The sequence below is a fragment of the Mus pahari genome, chromosome 6 (assembly GCF_900095145.1).
Source record: "Mus pahari chromosome 6, PAHARI_EIJ_v1.1, whole genome shotgun sequence".
NCBI classification, from domain to species: Eukaryota; Metazoa; Chordata; class Mammalia; order Rodentia; family Muridae; genus Mus; species Mus pahari.
In genome coordinates, this window is record NC_034595.1 from 43111806 (window position 1) to 43133299 (window position 21494).

Genomic DNA, 21494 nt, shown 5'->3' on the forward strand with positions numbered 1-21494 from the left:
AAAAAAAAAAAAGTATATTTTATTTGCCCTGCTCCTACAATAAAACAAACTCCATTTACATAAAGCCTTCTAGAAGTACCTCCCATCCACCTAGTCTTAAGATTCTTTCCCTATTAGTTCAGCAGCTATCCTTAAAGCCCCTACCATAGTCATTTCCATCATTCCCTGTGGCCTAAACTCAACACTCAGCAGCATCCACATCCTGCTTCTTCTACACTTCTAAACCTGGACCAACCCCAGGCTCACCAAAGGCATTCAAGCACTACTCAAGGAAAAAAACCAACAAACCCCCGAAATGCCCTTAAAATTACAAGAAAAGTTACTCTTTAAGTAATTAATGATTTTATTTTACACGTTAAGGAATATATACTTAATATAAAAATCCCAATTACAAAATTATATGAAAGAGCTGAATTTAGAACTCTTCTAACCTATATCTGAGAAAATAGGTTTTATGAATGATTTGAGCATTTCAAAGCAAGTATACGCATATATGGTATGCTTTACATACTCCGGAAGGCTATATGTAAATGGAGTTTTGTTTTGTTATAGGAGCATAAGATTAAGTATGAGGCACATATGACATGCTTAAATGCTTAATTCCTAAAAAAAATTGTTTATATTTTAAGTCTGTGTATATGAGTGAGGAAAAAACAAATATTTGCACACAGAGATGTTGATCTTTCTCAAGGCTGCACCTTCTGTTTTCTACATTACCTCTCAGAGAGCCACTTCTTTCTAGAGGACTATACAACAAGGATAAACCCTAATTAACAACTCAGCTCATAGTCACTATGTTTTTCTATCTCACAACTCTCTTAATAAAAACATCTTATACAAGAGAATGAAAATATACATTGGAGCTATCATTGTTTCAGTAACAGTACCATCTATCTATCTATCTATCTATCTATCTATCTATCTATCTATCTATCTATCTATCTATCTATTTTGACAGGGACTCACTTTCCAGACATGACAACTCAGGTAAGTCTCAGCCTTGGAATGGTAGGACTAAAGGCATGTGCCACCATAATCTGCTTTTAAATTATAGTCACTGCTACTAAAAAGGCTTAAAATTTATCAATAAACAATCCCTCTGGAGCATCAGCCCACGTTTTGAGGGAAGTCGTCATGCAGGAATACCGAGGGAAGGAAGCTCTGGAGGACTGAAAGAAAAGTCCATAAATAGCTACGTATCTGAAGTCTCCATCATTACTCCTAAGACACTAGGCAACATGAGATACTCAGCATTGACTGTGGATGTGAAAGCTGCTGTACACTGCAGGGATGGGTCCTTCTAGCTGTGATGTGCTCCCATGTCCTTGAACTTGCTGATGTAATGTCCTTTAACTATCATGACAGAATGAGTACTTTTGGAATGCCCGGGCGAGGAATAAACAAACGCTCAGAAAGTTGAGCTGCTGCACTGTGAGTCAAGTCGAGGCTCCGTTAAAATGATAACATTTCCACTTAGAAGAATAAAATGGAAGTAAAACTGAGAAAGGAGACAACCACCTAATTGGAAAGCTTTTTAAAAAAATTTAAAAATAAAGATTTATTGGCATTCAGGGACTTCTGGTTTAAGACTAACCACATATGAACAGAAGAAATATAGCTAAATTGCTACAAGCAAGGGCCAAAACACCCTGGTGGCTACTAATTAATAGAAAGTCACAAACATCTCTTTCAAGTTTACAGTTTGCAAGCGTGGATGTTAACAGGAGATATGATTTGCTAAGCTAAATAAAAGCCTTCATTAACAAGAAGTGACAGGATCACAACCCTGCTGCTGATAAACTGCCAACACACCGGAGGCATCAGAGAAAGGGCTGCCCATGTAACATATTACAGCTTTAAAATGAGGTGCTTTAGAACACACTGTTCTACAACAGGGTAGTCCTACAACATATGTGGCTGCTATGTGGACTGTGTGTGCACACATGTGTGTACCAAGATGTACAGCACGAGGGAACCTGGCGACCCCCTCAGACCTCTGCTCCCGTCTACTTCCACAGACTCAGTGCTGTTCAGAAAGCCGCCCTTCTTCCAGCAGCAAAGGAACTCACAGGAATGATCGGCCTAGAAGTCACAGGGCTACTAAATGATTAGCCAGAGGTCACCCCTGGAGCCTGCTCCACATTCCTGGCAAACACAGTCCAACCCTGAAGCAGTCCATATTTTTTTAATACAGCATGGTTTGAAGCTGTATAAACCGTCATCAATTCATGTCAAAGGCAAAGTTTCAAATTACTTATCCATTACACAAGTTCTTTTCCTGTGTGGCTCAGGTAAATTGATAAAACTCACGTCTAGCTAGGAGATTACAAATGGAGAGAGTAAGGCTTTAATTATTCCCACGGATGGATAAGATGAACAGTGCTGCTAACACAAAAGTCACTTTAAAATATTAACCTATACAGAAACTAGCATTTAATTATTATCACATGGTAATAAATGATGTTCCTTTAAAATATAGAAATGATCAGTAGTTTAAATATCAAGGGCTTTATTAACTGTAATTAATCAATTATATGTATTGTAAAGCTGGCTTTATAATAAACAGAATAACAAGGTTGAATATGCCATTTTAAAAAATTACATGACATATTTACCTTTATGCAACTTTATAACATTTATTAATTTATTAATTACTTACTTTAAGAAACAGAAACTGGAGCTGGAAGAGACTCAGCTACTAAGAGCTCTGGCTGTGCTTTCAGAGGACCTGGGCTTAATTCACAGCATCCATATGGCAGCTCACAATAGTCTGTAACTCCAGTTCCAGATCTATCCATTCCTGATCTCTATGGGCACTGTATACATGTGGTTCACAGACATATAGGCAAAATCTCCATACACAATAAATTAAACAGAACTTACTATATTAAAGAAATACTAGGCCCAAGAAACAAGACTGCGCAAGAACCAGAATCCTAGCTATTTCAGGGACTGCAACTCTACTCAGCCTCTATACACAAGGTCAGCGGGATAGAGGCAACAAGCCTAGAAAACCGGATGAAACTTTATCTCAAAAGAGAAACATTAAGAGCAAAGGGCTTAGGATGTGGTTCAAAGGTGGAGCCCTTGTCTATTTGTCCAGCATGAGCAAAACCATAGGTTCAATCCTCAGTACCAAAAGCAGAATTAATGGTAAAACTTTTAATATAGGGGAAGGGCCTGCCTAGCATGTAAGGAATGTCCTAAAAATTCAAATCAATTTAGTTTATCATTAAAAACAGTCCAGACACCCAAGGCAGCTAATGCCTGTTACCCCCAGATACTCCTTCCTCACCTGTTCCCCAATTCCCACCTTGTCTACTCAGGCCACAGATAGCACTTCAACTTCTTTTCCTTCTCTAAAAATTCCAGGAAGAGTAGCGGTTAGTGTGTACAGCTTCAGTGGCTTCTTGCTGCACTCCTAAGGAAAACAAGCCTGGAACTGATGGAATAAAATCCAAAAAAAAAAATGTCATAGCCATGTTACATCAATTACAGATAGCATAAACTAAAGGAACCCAAAGGTTTGATTTCCTTCCAGAAACAACCAGCTAATATTTAAAACAAAACAAGACAAAACGGATTTTAACTTCTCTGAGGAAACCAAAAGCATTTCAGGTAAATACGATGCTACAATAAGCAGAGCAGGAAACGACTTTCACGTAGCATGCTACACACTGGCTGCACTGCTCACTTCTCCTCTCTGTGGAGAACAGAGGTCAGATGGGGATTCGCCTTCTGGTTCTCCTTTCTTCCACGTCATTTCTGACTGCTCAGAAACGCTCTTACAGACAGACAGACATCTTCAAGAATCCTTTAAGATGCACAGAGTGAACAAACATCACTCTAGTCATTTTAAGGCGAATGTATGACTGTACGTGAGCAGTGAAGAATGTCCTTAATAGGTATGAGCCCTGGATTCAATATCCAACGCACACATGCGTGCTCAAGAGAAAGAAAAAAAACTGGGTCCTACCAGAGTCCTGCAAACAATCCTGCCTGAGTCTCTCCATTGCAAGAATGAATTTAAAGACAATTACAAACATATAGTAACTCCTTTTAACATTAAATGAATGCTGGGTGGGACACAGTGTTTTACTTTTAATTCAGAATAGATTTTCCCCATACAATATATTATGATTATGGTTTTCTCACCCCAGATCTTTAGGGTTTCCCACCCAGCCAAAGCCACACCCTTTCTTTTTCCCACATTAGCATACAAACAGGCATATAATAATAAAATAAAAAAAATTAAAAACCTATAATAGAACAAAATAAAATGTGGGGGACAAGCCACAGTGCAAAAATACATACAGACACTGAAACACACACTTTGACAAACAGAGAAAAACCCATAAAAAACAAAATAAAAAAAGTAAGATATAAGCAAAAGATGTATACAAGTGGGGAAGAAAAGCCCAGACAAAGCACTGTGAGACAGAAACTTCCAAAAACTACTGAGTTCCTTAAGTGTCGGCTGTTTACTGCTGGATACGGACCTGCCCTTTTGTATAGTTAGTGATGCTTCATTTGGAGAAAACTAATATTTCCTTTGTAAGTCATCAACTAGAGATAGCTTCTGTGTTAGGGCTGGGGACTTGACAGCTATTTCCCCTGGGGACTCTTACAAAGAGGAGGCAGAAATATGGCCTGTGGATGGAAGACATCAAGGAAACCAGGCCTTCTAAACTCTTAAGACACTATGGCAGCACACACAGGGACACAATTTTTTAAAGAAATAAAGTGACCTGCCAAGCAAAATCTGTCGAAGAGAGAGATTGTGAAAAGTTTTTTCATAAACTAATAATTCCATCAATGGCAAAATCAAACTCTGGCTTATTTGATGAAGTCTTTTAAACTAAGCAAAAATATCAACAGACATACTTACATTGTTACTGCCGGAATCAATACCCTGAACAAGCAATTATTAAGAAGCACTGTTTGATGACAGATGCTTTTGATCCCAGCACTCTAGAAGCAGAAGCACACCAATTTCTTGTAAATTGGGGGACAAGCCTGGTCTACACAGAGAGTTCTAGGCCAGCCAGGGATATACGTGAGAGAGACCCTGTCTCAAAAGAAAGAAAAAAAGCACTTATTTTACTTCAAAATGAGATACAGTCAGCCTCTTTTCAAAACCATAAGTGAAGGGAAGAAAGGATACAGGAACACAAACCTGACTGCTAGGCTTGGCATTCAATGTATAGTTAGTTAGAGCAGCAGCTGCCTGATTGTATTGTCTTTAAAGGAAAGATGAAAATTGTTTCCCAGCTGTTAAAGATTTCAAGGTCTACAGTGGATACAAACCAGGTGTTGCTGAATAGATCTGAGCCTCAAAAGTTTACCAGTTAACCAAGAAAAATAAAAATTACAGAATCCCCACCACACCTGATAACCTAGTACCTAAAAAATTTACAAAAGCCTGCCTTTGTGCACAGCCAGAAAACGAGCTATCAGGGAAGAAAAAAAAATCCAACAAATGAATGACCTTCGCTGAGCAGCACTCATCAGGTTAGGAGTTCCATGGACTCTTCATTCACTGCATACATCATAATTATAAATAATAAATTACAGACCTTTTACATGCATGTCCTTGCAATAAATTCTGAGTTCTATGTCATAGATCCGACCTCCTCTGTACTTAAGGTCATAAAGAGCACACAGTGCTTACGACAAAGATTAACTCTGCACAGGGGACAAACAAACAAAAAAACTACCATGTATAAAGTAGCAATGTAATTTTTTTTTTTTTTTTTTTTTTTTGGTTTTTCAAGACAGGGTTTCTCTGTATAGCTCTGCCTGTCCTGGAACTCACTTTGTAGACCAGGCTGGCCTCGAACTCAGAAATCCGCCTGCCTCTGCCTCCTGAGTGCTGGGATTAAAGGCGTGCGCCACCACGCTCAGCTGCAATGTAATCATTTTTAAACTAATACAAAGCAAAAGAAAATTGGATCAACAATCAAAAGAATTGATTAATTATCAGTCAGAAAGAAAAAAAAAAAACTTAGAAGTCATAAAGCCACAAGAAAACCATAAAGCTTAAAACCTACAAAAATAGAGCCCTAAAAGAGATGTTTAAATTTATTTTGTATGGAGACAGGGTGCATAAGCAAACTCATGTATACAGTGGTAAAAAGACAACTTGTGACCATCTCTCCTGTCATGTGGGCCCTTGCAATCAAATTCAGGCCCAAATGCCTTTACCAACTGAGCCATCTTGCCTGTCCAAGAGAAAAGTGGTTTTTAAGTTCTGTCTAGAATACAAAATTTTAAAAGCTACCAGTAAATTTTTTAGTTGCCCAAAAAGCATAGTGTCTGTTTTCAAATGTTCACAAGCTATATAATAAATAAAATGCCAATCAATCTGCCTTGTTTCTTTAAGCCAACAGCAAACACTGAGCATGAGGAACACAAAGCATGACTGACAGCTGTGGCTTGAAAGAGAGGCCCAAGGGGTTCTGCATTAAAGGCTTGCTTCTTCCACAAGTGCAGCTAAGAGTGTACCCTTAGATGGAAGAGGGACCCTTAGGTCACAGGTGACTTGCTTCTCTTCTTCCCGTTTGCTCCACAGTAATCTTTCAAAGTGTCAGAAAGCTGGAAAAATATATCAACCAAAGTAAAACTAGCTAACTAAAAGTCCTTAAGGAAGAGGAAGGCCAGATGGAGTGGCACACAACTTTAACACCAGCAGGCAAGATACAAAGGCAGGAGGTTCTCTGTGAGTTCAAGGCCTGCCTGATATATATAAGTGAAATCCAGGACAGCTATGGGTCACATGAGAGACTTGTCTCAAAAACAAAAAACAAAAAACAACAAAAAAGAATGAAAAAAAAAATTTTTTTTCTCAAAAATCAGTGGTGGTCTATGCTAGTTAAAAACAATACATTCAGACACCTGAAGAAATAAAGCTGCCATGTCCTATAAACTGGATGTAAAACCCTTCCCAGCTTTAAATTCTCAACAGCTGTTTGAACATGTGCTTCATCAGGTACTGCCCTGAGTTACAGCTGAGCAGTGTGGAGTATCCTGAGCAGGACCCCACCTGCTGGCTCTGCTCTGCTCTGCCTTCCCACACTGCCTATTGGGGCAACTTTATGCCAGAGGCACCCTGTTGACCCGGACGACCTTATTTACTTTGGTGTATACTAGTTTCACACAGCACACACGGATAACATGCCTACTGCATACGTAAAGCAATCCACACTGAGGTGGAAATAAAAAGGCAGACCGGCTTGCAGCTACTGCTTCTCGGTTCTAAACACAAACTTAATGCTTCCCAGTTCTAGGGGGTGGGGAGGGTAAAAATCACACTGATTCTAATATGATGTTAGACTAAGGCTTAATTACAGTTCAAGTACTATTTTTCCTAAAATTCCCCCACAGTGAATCAAATTCTGATAAAAATGCAACTGAAACATTCTTGATAAAAGTCCTGAAAAAAACCACATCATCTGTCTCTGTGTTACCTGCATCCTTAACCAAGAGTTGGCAAAGGGAGCCTGGACTTACACTGTAAGCAGACCAAGGTGTGAAAATGGGTTATGTTGAGTCTGCATTCTTTCCTATTCACTGGCACCAACTTTCTGACCATGAAGCTGAAGAAGTGCAGAGCTGACCTTGATCCTTCCTGGAGGGGGCAGAACCAAGGAGTCCCTTACCCCAGGGCTGGTCATCTTGGTTCCTGTCTGGACATCCTGTATCTTACTGAACATACAAACTGATTTTTTCTTTCTTGAAATAAAACAAGTGGTATTTCTAAAAGCCCACCAGATTTAGAACACATTTGTTTCACAAAATTAGCAAGTGTAAAAGGATCAGGTCTCGAAGAATCTGTACTACAAGGAACAGGGGTTATCAAATGTCACTGTCATTGAGAACACAACATACAGTATTTCAATCTTCTTTCTTGATCTTAACAGCATCCAAAAATAAGTCTGCAGATGATGTCTTCATTCCCTCACTTATAGAAAACAAGCCATATCCTTACTTCATACAGTTCCAAAAAGTAATTCTGCAAGTCAAGATTGCCAGCTGGCACCAGGACGAGAGAACAGCCTGCAAAGGAATCCTTTCGAGCAGTCACCTAGTCTCAGACTTAACAGAATCCTGGCCCTAAGGAACAAGTTGTGGTCATTCTCCTTTGAAGTGCTGCAGATTCCAGAAAACATAAGCTGGTACAGCTGGCCCCACCACTGAAGAATGCAGCAATTAGGATGAAGATAAGGCACAACTGCTGCTGGATGACCCATTTTATCACAAATGCTCACAGTAGAAGTGAATATTCTCCAGACTTTAAAGCTGCCAGTGGATGCCCCTGGCCTCAGGCATCAGAGCCAGCAGGACTGCCAGAGGGAGAGAGAACTTCACTGGGGCAAGCAGGCAAAAAGGCACACAGGATTTGGGAGTCAGTCAGAACCTTCCTTCCCTGATCCTACATTGCTTACTTGGAGCCTCACACTTGTCACAGGTGATTGCCAAGGGAGCAAATGACAAGGCTCCACACCATACCATTCATCACTGCTTGAAAGCATCCATCTTCTGAGTCAAAAAACCCCACTTTCAATGGCTTACTACCTTTTAATTGTTGCTTGCAGAATATTATCATCCGTTTTTGTTTGTTGTTTTGTTTATTTTGTTACTATGTCACTGAATTAAGTACTAACCATGTATTCTGCTGCCAGGTGCCTACCTTCCTGGGATACACACCAAGTCAAGCATACACAGCAAGTCATCTGCTACCAATCTCTCAGCACACTGCAGCACACTGACAACTTGATGGAGTCTTCTCTGAGCTCTAAGAGGTGGGCAGGAAAGACTAAAACCAAACCAGGTATCTTCGCTGTTTTCAGACCCTAAACGCTGTGTTCTCTGTGAAGGTTAAGGTTCCCCCTACTATGCACACAACACTCTGAGAAGTCAACTAAACTCAGATGACTGTAAAAACAGCCAGCTCCAACTGAGGAAATAAACCTTCACAATGCATCAAGGTGATCGACATACAGGCTGTTCAATCACCTTTCAGAATGAAATATGCATATATAAACGTAGCTACCACAAAAAGGGCATTTGTAGACTGGAGGACAAGAGATGACAGGCTTCAAGAAGCTGCCTAGACAGTTGCTCCCAGAAGATGGAGCATGAGAGAAAGACACAAGGATATGCAAATCTCTCCTCCATAAAATAAATGAGCAGTTGGCCTATTGTCTCTTGACCTTGAAACTAAAAGCCCTAAAAAAAGAACCAAAGAAACATAACCTTTATGAAAATTTTGGGAAAATAACAGTGGACCAGTGAGAGAACTCAACCAGCAGAGAAAGGAACCAGTCACCCAATGATGTAAGCATGGTGATTAGAATACAAGCTAGAAACCCATGTGAAAATGGAGAGGACAGATATACAAAGTTGTACAACCTCCATAGATGCTGTGTTGTGTACATATGCACAGATACAGATACACACACACACACACACAAAGAGTAATATTTTATAAGAAAAGGAAAGAAAACTTATTTACCAAATAAAGTTGCTGGTATATACATAATGCTACTGAGACTAAAACTGTAGAAAGGCTGAGCTTTGAACCTGTTCTGAGCCAACAGCAGAATCAAGACATTCTCAACATCTCTCTGCAGCCACAAAACTTGGCAGATTTTGCGTAAATATTTTTCACCTATGACTGGGTACTTGGCAAACCAGGGAACAGTCACACATACCACAAAAGAGGATCAAAAGAACAAAAACCATAGAAAAGGAAGAATAAGGGGGCACAAAAACAGTAAATAAACACATCAACAACTGACTGGAAAAAGCCACATTTCTGTCCCCAGAGAAGTGTGCAAGAATCTGACTTGCTTATGGATGCCCAGGACACAAAGATAAATCCCTTTTCCCAACTTCAGTTTTTAAACTCTTGGGGCCTTAGGTGATGCTTATGGGATTAATATTACCTATCATTTTCTGTCTATTCTCCTAAACAGACAGTTAAGAAATACTGTACGAGTTTCTGCAAAACTGTCGTATCTAAGGACTTGGTAATGTGATGGTGCAAGGTATTACACAACCTTCCTGGCTTCTGCCAATATAAAAACAAAGGCACAAGTTTCAGATACACTGCATAAAAGTACTGAGTACCACCACTCACAAGGACCCAAGTCACTTCCTGCCTGCCCTGAGGCTCACTCCCAACCTTCTTTAGAGAGAAAAATCACCCTAGGTGCTTTTTGTTTTTTTGTTTGGGGGAGGGTGTTAAACCTATTCTCAACTCTTCACCAGCACCTAATGGCCAAGACGCCCTGCAGGCATCTCAACTATACACTACAGAAAAGATCAAACACAAACAACATTTTCATCTCCAGAATCAGGTCATCAGGAATATAGCTAATTAAGACTTAAATGCTGCTCAAAAGTCAGCTTAAGAGTGTATATGTACTAATCAAAAAATAAGTAGAGTTAATGCAAAAGTTATTTTAAAAATAAAGATATTCTTTTGTTCATACTCAAAATAACATCAAAAAATTAGCTGGGCCATGTAGGCTGTGCCAATTTTCAAAACTGCCAGCATTAAGCTCCTATTATTCCAAAGAGTTTTTCTAAGATGCTCAGTACAGGAACATACTCTGATTCATCGTTCTAACTGGCCTAGCTCAAGTGGCTGCCAGGAGAGCAGGGCTTTGTGGGCATTGTTCATCCTCAGGAGCTGCATTAATGCTGGCTTGATAGAATAGGTCTTCATATCTGTTTGCCAGGCTGAACAAAAAGTTAACTAGAAATCTAAGTGCTTAAAGTCACCGAAGGGAAGGCTCTACACTGACATTTTCTACCTACTTAGCATTCATCTGCATTCATCTCACTAGACATTAACACACACCAAAGTTGCTCTCTGCTATTCAAATCGTGCTATTATGCTCAGGAGTGGATTAATAATATCCACCTTCCTTATTGTAAAATAAAATTACAGCATTGGTCCAAACATGACATGTGGTGCCTCTTCCTAGTTCTGCTGGCGCATCAGCTTGCTCTACTGCACACAAGGGAGAGAGCTCACTAAAGGTGCCCTGCTGTTTCTAAAGAGGGGGAGACAAGGCCGAAGGCTGAAAAGACTAAGGGAGGAAGGGAGAGAACATATATAAACCGCACACCTGGTAGCCTGTCCAATCAGCTCTTTTTGAAGCCATCTGAGAGGAGAATGTCTTTTCTAAGCTGACACCATCAGCAATGAGACTAGCAGGAGGCCAGGAGCCTTTTAAACAGCTTGTAACATCCTATTAGTTTTCCCAACACCAGGAATCTTCTGCTGAACCCAAAATATTTTTAAAAATACACAGAGGCAAGCATCAGGCAAGAGGATTCGAAGTTCTAAAAGCACTCGAGGAATGAAGGAAATGGTGAGAAAGAGGCACACGTCTTCTAAAAGAGAAACTGCTTTTCAACCAAAAGTTATCGAAAAAGAATAAAACTGGATTTCTCTAAGTGAACTAAAAGAGGCAAGATCTAAATTTTTAATGAATCTAACATAATTCAAAGATTATTTTCAAGCATACACAAAAAAAAAATTCAAAAGAATACAAAAATCTTCAAAGAGTCAACTTTCTAATCTCTATGGCTCTGTGAGCTATAGTGTCTGTCACAACCACAAGCATCTGCAAAGGGCAGGTAGTGTCCCCGAACTCAACAAAATCATGGTTCATCTTCAGGATGTAGTGGGCAGCTGTGTACTCTGTGGCTGGGTCCCTTCAATTTTCCATGAGGCAATTACTATGGTTATGGATCTTTATACGAAATTTCCAAACTCGAACAGTAGCGAAGACGATGACTCAGAACTTTTATAAACCCAGTTCTCATGGGTGAGGGGTGCAATTCAGCAGGCAGAGTGTCTGTCCAGCACACACACACACACACACACACACACACACCCTGAAGCTGAGTCTCCAGTATCATATAAACTACAATCCCAACATTCTGGAAGTGAAGAAGTGAGGACCAGATGTTCAAGGTCATCCTTGGCTACCCAAAATATCTGAAGGCAGCCTGGGATATATGAGACATTTAATGAAAAAAGAAAAAAAAAAAAATGAGGCAGTGGTGTCACATACCTTTAATCCCAGCACTCAGGAGGCAGGGGCACGCTAATCTCTGAGATCAAGGCCAGCCGGACTACAGAGCAAGAGTTCCAGGACAGCTAGATCACATAGAAACCCCATCTCAAATAAAAAAATAAAAATTAAAAAAAAAATACAAAAAGTAGAGCTCAGGCAAGATTAAATAGCTGTAGGTCATAACTGCCTGTGAGCCATGTATGGAACAAGCATCCATACACATGCATTTCTCTTTCTCCCAGCAACGATTCATTTAGTCAAAGATACTCTTCAGTGAGTGAAATGTTAAGAGTGTCCATCAGAGAGGATGAGGTACGGGAAGGAGAGGACAATAAAGGATCAAATAATTAGTGTCACCTCAACCTGGCTGAGATTAAGAAGCTCAGAGGAAAATGAGAACAAGGCTCAGAATTATAAGGGACAAGTGCTAATGCACAAGGGTCAAAGAGCACAGAAGGGTGTGGCTGCTTCATGTTGATTTACTACAATGGAAGGGATGGTAGGAAGTTCAGATGATTTGGGATGTACAGACAATGAGTCATTTACAGACATGGACCTAAAAGAACACCCAGATTCTAAGCAAAAAAAAAAAAAAAAAAAAGAGGCAACACGCAGTAAACAGCACCTGGGGGAGAACAGGGCTAAATAAACTTACACAGACATATCTTGTGTAAATTATCAAATGTGCTGACCACAATTATAGATTGTGTACGTCACACATCTCGAACTGTTCAGTCCTGGATCCTCCCACACCATGTCACCAGAGGCCACCACAATAAAGCAGCTAGTGAAATAGAAATATCACAGTTCTATTTTGAAAAACGGTTTGAAGGAAACAAGACAAAGCGTGATCAGTTCCACGAGTATTTTCCCTACCTTACCCAATTCACTGAATTTATTTCCAAATACACTGTGACTTATTTGCTTTGAGCAATACCTCTTGTTCTTTCATAGACCCAAATGATGCCTGAAGAACAAAAAGCGTCAAACATCCTTGAACAAGTGGGCTAGTGGGCAGTTTCAGTAACTTGCATAATAGGGCATCTATCCAGGGCTTGTCATTTGGGTGGGGAGAGAGAATCATGGCTAATGTACCCCATAAACTCCACTTTGTGATGTAGGAACTATATCCTGGCCCCTCTACTAAAAAGAGAGCCAAATTCAAACCAAGAAAACATCCACTGGTCATCTTTAATATAAATGCTCAAGCTTAAGGATTTGATTTCTCACTGCAAGAAGGGAAATTCACGTTTTAAAATTTATATTCCTGGAATATATTTTCAAGAAGAACATATTTAAGCTTTTCTTCCATGCTCATCAGCAATATATTTGTATTATACTCCATACTGAAGACTCCTCTCTGCCTGCTTGCATTTACTTGCTAGCACATCTGTTGGAATCTACTAGCCTTGTGGGACTGAGCAACTACTAGATCCTTGGACTTTCCATTCACAGCTGACCATTGTTGGGGTTGGACTATACAGACTGTCGCCTATCTTCCCAGGAGACCCTTTAGCAGCCTGGCCTTGGGATGGTTAGATCAAGTTGGGATGCACTGATTCATCCAGCTGAATTCTGTGGAAAGCCATGGCTGAGACAACCTCCATCTTGTAAAGTTCCCAGGCTCTTCAGCTCACGCTAGCCCTGATCAAGCCTGATGCAGCTGCCCACCCACTGATCCTGGAGGCTGTTCATCAGCAGATTCTGAGCAACAACTTCCTCACTGTACAAACGAGAGAACTGCAGTGGAAGCCAGAGGACTGCCTGAGGTTAGAGCATGAAGGATGTTTTTTCTATCAGTGGCTGGTGGAATTCATGACAAGTGGGCCAATCCGAGCCTATATCCTGGCCCACAAAGATGCCATCCAACTTTGGGAGGACACGGATGGGACCTACCAGAGTATTTCGAGCATGCCATATAGCCCCAGACTCAATTCGTGTGAGTTTGGGCCTCGCTGACACCTGAAATGCTACCCATGGCTCAGACTCCATGGTTTAGAGATTGCAGCCTTCTTCCCTGACTTCAGTGAACAGCACTGGTATGAGAAGGAGCGCAGCTGCAGTCCTATGCACTTTAGTCCAGAGGAAGGCATCCACTGTGCAGCTGAAACAGGAGGCCCCAAACTAGCCTAGTAAAGTCCTGTCAGTCCCTGAGGACTGGTGGCAGTGTTCAGCCTTTCCTCTTAGGGTCAGGAGAGGTGGCTGAAGGCACTGTCCCGGTTGGACCCCACCACGCTCTGGAAGGTCTAACCAACCACAGCTCAGCTGCTCCAGTCCAGCTCTATCTACCTCTTCTGTGGAGTATCCATGGGTGTTCAGGAACCTGTTGACTAGTCTGGAAAATGCAGTGCCTGTGTAACCAGCATCCTATCTGGCTTCCTTAATAAACTCTGTGCTACTGGGAAAAAACAACAAACAAACAAAAACAAAATAACAAACAAACAAAAAAAACCCTCCATACTGAAAATATTCAAGGCATAAATAAACTGGAGTTTTGATTTTTCTTTTCTTCCATGAGGGTGGAAAAAGAACATAGAGGTGTAATATATGTCTACAGATGTAGCGAGTGTTACAAGTAATACGAACATATGTGAAACCATGTTCAGTCCCAAGCACCAAAAACAGAGACTTAAAGAGGATTTATAAACAGCAAAATGAATGCCAAAAGTATAGAAAACTAATTTAGAGTGATTGCCCACTGCCACTGGTACAATTCACAGAGCAATTCACTACTGACATGCTCACCTTGATCCTTGAGATGAAAACAGTGAGTTTGGACAGGGGGAGGAGTTTTTTCAAAGATCCAGGACAAGCAACTACACTTAAATTAGAGTCTGCATTCAAGCCTAGTATTTCCCACCTGCCTCTGCTAAATAAAGAATTTGAACCTAAGTGGCAATAGCCTACTGAGGCAAAGCAACTCAGCAGAAAGCTGGCTGTGAGGAGGCCTTGCATGTGTGCTATGTATATGTATGGACACAAATAGGATGGGCCCTAAACAAACCAGGAAGAAAACAGCCAAGCTCCGAGCCACTTTAAAGTTACAGGCCCACGGGGATACCTCAACTAGAGATGGGCTTTCAGCTCTGGTCAGAGTACCACAATTCCAATTTCTAAATTTTAGATAATCCCTCTTACAAATTTTTTAATAATCAGATTTCAAACAATCTGCCCCAGAGGTCAGGAAGGTAAAAATGCTATGGTATCTTCTCTGTGTGTGCATTTCTCTAGTAAAACAGGTCTACAAGCTTTGATCAAATATTCCCAGACACTCAGATCCTAAATATTACACAATGCTATTTTATACACTCCACAATAAGGAGATACAGAAAGGCAAAACATTACAAAGCAGCCGGCACCCTTTGCTCTAAGCAAAATCAGTCAAGAAAGTGTCTAAGGAAACTTTAAAGTAACTTTGACCGTGGGCCAAAGAACGTGAAATAAAATAGAATAAAATAGCACTCCGAATAAACAGTTTATTACCCTCCTGGTGTTTACAAAAATAGAGACTGGTAATATTCTACTAATACCATCTTTAACGTTGTTGAAATAATGAAATTCTCACAGCAACAGAATTATGGAGGAAAAAAAAGTTAATACGAATATTAATTTCCTATTTTTAAATAACAGACTTTCTTCACCACTATTAAAAAATGGTATTTTTAAAAATGTAAAAAGGCTGGATGGTGGTGGTGCACACCTTTAATCCTAGCAGAGTCAGGTGGATCTCTACGAGTTTGATGCCATCATGATCTACAGAGCAAGCTCCAAGACTGCCAGGACTACAGAGAAACCAACCCTGTCTAGGGATGCAGGAGGGTTGGGGGGGGGGGGGAACTAATCTTTTTTTAAACTTCCTTTCTCCAATTTTATAAATTAACTTTTTTGAAACAAACTCTTTAATTTAGGGAAAAAAGTCATATATTAATCCACCACTATTACATTGGACTAGGAAAAATAGATACCTCCACTTATAAATTCAAACTGCACACGGTATTAAAACAAAACCTTCAGCGTTTTGTAAACACACAATCATTTACCCTTTAAACACAAATACATTTATGGAGAAAAATTCCTTTTTTCAAACTAAGAGATTTTTTTTTTTTTAAAGTGAGAAATAGGGACTGCCTATTGTCAAATTGGCTATTAACTGTCAGAAAGTAACACCATGAAAATGAACACTATAGATGTATAATAGGAAACTTCACATTTAAAAAAAAAAACAACACAGTTAATTAGATTATAAACTGATTTTGTTTTAATACCATGACTCTTCTGCATATGACCTTCTTGGCTGTTTCCCATGTCACATTCCTTCCCAAAACCCTTATCCCTTAGATATGAAGATATCTTACCAGGAAACCTGTCATAGCACAAACTATTCAGCAACAGTCAAAAAGGAAACACAGAGTTAAGAGCGTCAGTAAAACAGATGCATTCCAAGCCTCCCGCACAGTTTCAGAAATTAGCGCCCTGTCAAAGCAGATTATTTGTATAAACACCATTGTCCAGAAATGTAGGATCAGTATCTGAGGTGGGTTGAAAATACACCTAAGACAGTGTTGCCACACAAGAATTGCCTTACAGGCTCAAAGACACACAGAATTTTCCCTTGAAATGAGAAATTTTCTTAGTGACCTTACTACAGTGACAGCAATGAAGTACATGACCAGGGTAAATATCAAGTTAATTTCTAACAAAAATTTTTCCTAAACACTAGTTAAGACTCGGGATTTTATAATATATAATTTGTACTACTGATTGTGAAAGTTGTTATTTATGCTTATATTAAAACATAGCTTTTCATGTGCAAAATTCTTCAAGTACTGTTTTTCAAATTTATATATCTTCTCTTGTCTCCATCAATGTATACTGCTTAAAATCTAAAAATAATAAACAAATAGCCATAAGCCAGTTAGCATCTTAAAGAAAGTATATGCACAACTGTTCTTCCAAAATTAGAATAATATGCAATAGCAGATTTGTCAATAAACTACAACATGTGGATTCTGTGAGTATCCTCAGTAAGTGAAACTGGCCCAAACGAGTGAATGGTCTATGTATTTTGTGTCTTCTGTTCAGAGCAGGGTGTGGCCCCCAATAAGAACATGAAGCCTGCAATTGGTTATCAACAAAATGACCAAATAAGTAAGTACCTAACCAGGATAGACTAATCTGTAGGGTCCAATACTAAATAAAAACAGGGTGCCTTTGTTCAAAACTTCTTAGTTTCAAAATTTATGCGGCAAATAGGGAGAGTCATAAAACTGTTCAGATTCCAGAGCGCAGGAAGCAGTTCGGACTCTAAGATAGCACCATGCTAAATTATAAACAAAACCATTAGAGATGTGCAAGGCGGTCTGCCCAGCAAAGAGCCAAGGCGACAGGAAGAACTGAGGTGGAGGAGAGTAGTAAGTCAGGCCCCAGGTAACCCTGCCAATACAGAGGCACCCCACCTCACTTAAAGGCTGACAGCTCTCCAGCATCCCTTCCTTCCTCCCTCCCTCCCTCCCTCCCTCGTCCTCCCCGTCCCTCCATATAAATATCATGGGAGATAAAGGCGCTAATGAGAATGTGACAAAGTGGTAGACTTCAGACTTCAAATGAGAGTACAGGAACCGACCCTAGAGTCTGACAAACACTGTACTTTTTAGAGTATACGGTCCTTTACAGAGGCAGGGAAACAAAAAGCCTAGGAACAATCCCCCACTGTGCTGCTGGTGTTCTTATACCATATTAATAATGCCAGAAAAGTATCACTGATTTAAAAAAAATTTTTTTCGAGTCAAGAGAAACACTTGATTATAGTTTAGCAGTCAGAGTATTCTGGACAGCTCTGCTGTGTCCTTTAAGAAAACTTGGGACTTGCTTCTAGAAGAGAAATGGGAAAGAAAAAAAATTATTATGTTGAAAAGAAAAGCACCAATAGCTGAGGATAGTTTGAAGGGTTCTGTCAAAATCACCTGTCCATACAAAAAAATGGAGACTATATCAAGGATTCGGGTAGAGGTATTATGGCTTCCCAGCGGAAGCCACAATTCTCCCTTAACCTACTATGCACACAGTCTTAATTAAAATCACAAAACCAGAGATTGAACTTTGTTTCTTTTCCTGAAGAAAAACTATAAACAACTAACCAAAACTCACAATCAAGTCAGACTTTCAAGGACTAGAATATCTTAGTAAGTGACAAAGGGTCTGCAGCGATCTGGGAAACAGGTGGACAGGCTAATGCTGCCAGAACTGAGTATTCGGTCCACAGGAGTAGTGTGAGCAGTCGGAACAGTGTGGCCTGGCTTAATTCCCAACGCCATGCACTACACGGTGGAGGAAACCGTACAGACCTGGCTGGGAAATAGAGGCTTAAACACCTAGAATCACTCTTTTAAAGGGAAACACAAACAAAAGAATCCCTCATGCCTTGTGACAACACAGTCACCCAGACAGGTAACAAGGAGTCGGTTTTAATCACGGAAACACAAAAGACAGTTGAGGGAGATGGTGAGAATGTGTTTCTTTGTGGATTTGCCCACCTCCCCAAAAGCTGGAAAAATAAAGACTAGAATTCTCAGAGCCATCCAGCAACCCGTCTCCATCTGCATACCCAGAGTGGCGGATGAGAAAGATGATATAGATCCTGGAGAGCTTTCTATCCTGCACTCCAAAATGGAGACTCCACGTCAGCTTCCACCAAAAGAACATCACCTAGCACAACATATGAAACTTGAGGAATCTGGACAAAAGGTTCTAGAAAAGGCTGCCTTCTAACGCAACTAAACAGTATTTCAAAAAGGTTTCATTTAGGGGAATACCGGACTTTTAGCGTTAAGTTTTGACACTGGGCTATGTTTTTTTTTGGTTTTTGGTTTTTTGGTTTTTTTTTTTTAAAACAGAGTTATTAAGGTTAAGAATAAAATGGAAAGAAAAACTGTTTTTTAAGGCTCTTTTATCCTTTCAGAAGGTATTATATCTAGGCACTGCTAAGTGCCGCTCTTTGGGGAAAGGAATTAAAAGAAAGCACATAACTGGTAGTAATTCCTCCTTTTCCCACAATTTCAGAAAATGTAAAGAGAAGATAGAAGTTGGAAGTTTTCATCATAAAGATGGCAAATTAAATATGCACACAAATTTAAATGACGGTCTGGACAGGTAAAACTTCAGGCTCAGCTCACACCTAGAGGTACGGTGTTTGTGGTGTTTGCGTTCAGGCCCTGTATAACTAGGTAGGCTTTTCCATGGGATGACTGCTGGTCATTGTCACCTCTGCACCTGCTGGTAAATCCTGTTAGGTTGGTCTGCCTGGCTCCTCCAGTCTCCCTAGTGTGCTCACCAGTCTTGCACCAAGGCCTCAGAGATTTTGGCCAGGCAAACGTATGAGTATGCAGCAGAACCACAGTGAGCTACCTAAGCCTGGCGAGCTAGCTGAACCCGAAGCCTGCGAAGCAGAGCATCCGCGCTTCGCGCCACTGGCGCGCGGGCAGACCCGGGATGCGACCGCCACCGGCTGCAACCTCGCACGGCTGCGCCTACCACGCAAAAGGGATCACCACGGCTCCCGCCCCGAGCGCCCACGGCCTCACGCTACCCCGGCACACCGCGTGGCCTCTCCAAGTCTCCAGGCGCCGTCCCAGGTGGGCACCCGCCAGACACCACCGCCGCGCTCCCGCACGAAGAGCAGCTGCGTGTCCTCCCACAAGGTGGCCGAAGGCTCCACAGGAAGCCGGCGCTGGGGCGGGAAGCCCCCTCCCCCACGCCCCCTCCAATGCACTCACCTGCGTCTGGGCGCAGTTTTCCCGGTGGCGCTACACACCGCGGTGCAGAGTACGTCCACGCCCGTGCACGCGGCTGGTGCCACCAGCCCCGCTCCGCTCCCAGGCCCACTCGACTCCCACCGCCCCCCTGCCGCCCGGTGCCCACAGGAGGGGCGGTGCCGGGTACCCGGTCCCCGGCAGGAACTTCGCGGGCGCTACCTCCACTGTCGCCAGTGGCGTTGTCGCGTGCCCGACCAGCGCTCGGGTGGAGGCAAGCCGGACGCTGCCTAGCGCTGCGGCGGACACCGAGTCCGGGCCCCCGGAGTCCTGGCTGGAGCCCACGGAGGAGCGGCCGTCCCCGCCCCCACCCACGCCCCCCTACACTTGCCTGCTGCGGCTCGGCTGCAGCTCCCACGGCTCGCGCCGCCGGCCGACAGCACCGCTCAGAGGAGTCACGCTGGCGGCGGCGGGAAGGCGGACTGGAACACGACGGAACCCCGCCCTACCGACCGGCTGCTGCCTCAGTGACGCTGGGGCGCCGCGGTCCCGCCGTTTGTAGCAGGGCGGGGAGGCGGGGCTTGCCTGGCAGCGCGCCAGGAGGCGGGGCCCAGGAGAGCTCGCCACGCCGCCCGCCGGCCCGCGTGTGCCCAGCTCCGCCACCCTCAGGGACACATGCTCCCACCAGGCTCCTCCATTGGGCTTCCCGGGGCGGCCGGGGCAAGTTTGCATGCACACTGAGGGATTGGGGCAGTGACCAGTGACCCAGGCACAAACAGGGGTCACTTTGGACTGATATGCGTGCGCCAAGTGTAAGTCTAGATATGCACACAGAATGCCTGTTTTTCAAGAAAAATGTAAAGGCTCTTTTTTCCCCCTCGCCCAAAGCCCAAAGGTCCTGTCCCTCGACGGAAAACTAAAAGCTTAGTCCCGCTGCGCCTTTCCACCTCCCTAGATAGAATGTGAGAGCTAAATAAGCTCCCAAGTACCTGTGCGAGGTGCTATACCCTGCTTCACATGTGAAGTTGGAAATCCTGCACTCGACCCTGCATGCACCTGATGTGAAACACATCCTCCCAGTGCCCTCATGCCAGCCCCGCACAGGCCCAGTTCCGAGGGGGCGTCCGAGTGCAGACCATCCCCAGCCTGCTCCCTCACTCAGCTCAATCTCTTTTACCCAAAAAAACCTGCGCCTGCTCTGGACCCAGACCCAAGATCTGGAGACAGAGCCGCACACGTTTTTTTACACCTGCTTGGCGGCTTAATTACCAGAGCACCTGTCGTACAGGGATTTTTTTTTTCTATTAATGAAAAGATTTTGGTTTTAACCCTTCCCTCTAGAAAACTACATTTAAAAACATCACCTGTCATACCTACCTGAAATTGCAGGAGGCAGGAGGAAAGAACTGAACAGTGGGCGATCGAGTCGCCGCAAGAACGTGATGGAGGTTACAGCTTCAAGGACATGATGCGGGTTTGATGCAGCAAGGTTCGCTAAGGGCGCCCAGAGATCCCCGCCCCCACGCGACGGGCGGGGAGGGAGGACTCCTCTATCCCAGGGATGAAGAGGGGGGTGCAATTTTACCCTCTAGAGGGAAGTGAAATCAGGCATAGTAAATTAGGGAAAACAATTATGGTCAAAATGGAGACA

The 21494-nt window shown here is 42.3% G+C and overlaps 1 protein-coding gene and 1 pseudogene across 12 annotated transcripts in view; one reads left to right on the plus strand and one right to left on the minus strand.

The window, feature by feature from the left end:
- The window catches only part of Elavl2 (ELAV like RNA binding protein 2), a 149451-nt gene that overhangs the window by 101508 nt on the left and 26449 nt on the right, over positions 1-21494 (minus strand). The window contains exon 1 of one of the 12 annotated variants that reach the window (XM_029539879.1): positions 19868-20034. The exons of 10 other annotated variants lie outside the window; for them this stretch is intronic. The gene's annotated coding sequence lies outside the window, so the exon portion shown is untranslated. Of the gene's footprint in view, positions 1-19680; positions 19702-19867; positions 20035-21494 lie in introns of those variants that run through there. One more of the 12 variants, XM_029539881.1, reaches the window with a different exon arrangement.
- Positions 13683-14228, plus strand: LOC110323176 (annotated as a pseudogene).